Genomic DNA, 2,297 nt, shown 5'->3' with positions numbered 1-2,297 from the left:
TTTCCAAGTCCCTGTAAACACTCATATTCACGTGCTTGACTTTTCTTCTTTCTCTCATTCCTCTCCCTTTTCTTAGTTTTTGCAGTTCAGCTCTGGGAACATTCAAGTCAAATTTGCATCGCAGCACGTTACAAACATCTAGCCATTCTACCAACAAGACCTCCACCCTTGGTTACCTTTGGAGGACAGAGTTTGCGTCCTTTCCTAGGGTCAGATTTTTTTTGCTTCATGGTGATAATAGCTCATTTCCTGGGAACTATCTAACTCATAGATATAATTTCAGACAACAGAACCCTTTCTTCGGGTGAAATCTTATCTAGCAGTCATTATATACATCAAATAAGTGTAAACTGCTTCTCTGTTTGAAATAATGGTTTTAAAATAGATGATGAAGAAGAAGGGCTCATTCTGCCTCCCCACTTCTTATCCGACATGGTTCATGGGCATCTCTATAGAACTCCCGGAGTTACTTAGAGCAGATGTGAAAAAAATTACTGAAATGACACTTTTTCAGTATCAGTCACAGTATCAGTCTCTGTTAATGTAAGTGGCAAGAAATAAAAAAATCAACCAAATAAATCTTAATATTACCTTCCTCCTTCATCAGCAGATCTCTTCTCCTCTCTGGGCTACCTATCCTGCCTTGGATTTCAGATATATGGAATGTCTTTTAATTTCTGGAACATAAATAGATCTCTGCTACCTCTAGTCCTTGGAACATGTTGTTTGCTCTGCTTGGAAAACATTAGACCTCCTACACCTCCCATCATCAATTGGCTTACTCCTACTAACCCTTTAACAGAGTTCTCGTTCTATGTGAAGCCTTCCCTGACCCTCAGACACTAGAACACATCCCTAGGATCTGTTCTCCTATAATACCAGGTCCTTTCACAGTCAGCACACAACACTTACAGTCTTATTTAGTTTCTGTCTTGTTCAGGAACATAGATATAAAAATTGCCAAATGAAATGTAAACAAAACCAAGTTGGGTTTATTCCAGTAAACATTTACACCCATTTATGGTAACAATGAACAAAAACACTTAACAGATTAGAAATAAGAACATCCTTAGTCATATAAAAGTTAAAAAAAAAAAAAAAGACAACCTAAAGGAGATATACTTACAGGCAAAATATTTAAAGGCTTCTTTCCGGAGGTGGGAATAAAATGCTTGCCATCGACAACTTTCTTCAGCATCATACTGAAGGTCCTAGTCAGTGCAATAAAACAAGAACATAGGATAAAGACAGCAAAGGAAAAAAACTGTCTTTATTCATAGGCAGCCTGATTGTGTACCTAGAAAGTCCAATAGAATCTAACATAAACATAATTAAAAAATTCACTAAATATACACAATCAATATATAAATATCAGTAGTCTTTTTATATACCAGCAACAACTAATTAGAAAATCATACTTTTAAAAGATATCATTTATAATGTTAATGAATATATATAATGAAAGAAGTGCAACATCACTAGACCATAAACCATTATTTAGAGAAATTAAAGATGTAAATATATATACAAATGTCATTTCTTCCCAATGTGATCCAGATATGCAATGCAACCTTATTCAGAATCTTAGTAAGTTTTTCTGGAAATTGACAGCTGATTCTAAAATTTATACAAAAGTATAAATGACCAAAAATAGCTAAAACAATTTTGAAAAACAAAGTTTGAGGACTTATACTACTACTGTATATAAAAACTTACCATAAATGTTCAAAGTGCACTTGAAAAGAATTTATATTCTGTAATCATTGATTGTAATGTTCCATATATATCCATCAGATTAATTTCTCAATTATGTAATTATTTCTCTTATATCTTTTCTGATTTTATTTTTTGGTCTGCTTATTCTATCATTTACTGAGAATGTGTGTTTAAATCTCCCACTATGGAATCCATTTAACTAAAGATGTGCAAGACTTGAACTCTGAATACTATAAAATGTAATTGAAAGAAATTAAACTACAGCCATGCCACCCTTTACAAGCCCGATTCCATCTGATCTCGGAAGCTAAGCAGGATGGGGCCTGGTTAGTACTTGGATGGGAGACCACCTAGGAAGACCAGGTGCTCTAGGCATAAAAAATAAAAAAATAAGAAATTGTAAGCTGACAAGGTCCTTGCAATCTGTGAGGTCAACTAAGGATTGCCTCACCTAAAAAAAAAGAAGAAAAATTAAAAAAAAAAAAAAAGAAATTAACAAATACATAAATAAATGGAAGGAAACCTCATGTTTATGGATTGGAAACAATATTGTTAAAATGACAATACTCTCTCAAATTATC

General features: G+C 33.5%; 1 pseudogene; it reads left to right on the top strand.

Annotated features, from left to right (window-relative positions):
- The first annotated feature begins 1,972 nt into the window (after window positions 1-1,972).
- LOC111745305 lies at window positions 1,973-2,091 on the top strand (annotated as a pseudogene).
- The last annotated feature ends 206 nt before the right edge of the window (window positions 2,092-2,297 follow it).

Source organism: Pteropus vampyrus, unplaced genomic scaffold, assembly GCF_000151845.1.
Source record: "Pteropus vampyrus isolate Shadow unplaced genomic scaffold, Pvam_2.0 Scaffold151, whole genome shotgun sequence".
Classification (NCBI taxonomy): Eukaryota; Metazoa; Chordata; class Mammalia; order Chiroptera; family Pteropodidae; genus Pteropus; species Pteropus vampyrus.
The sequence above is the reverse complement of the archived record's forward strand: the minus strand, read 5'-3'. Positions and strand labels throughout refer to the sequence as shown.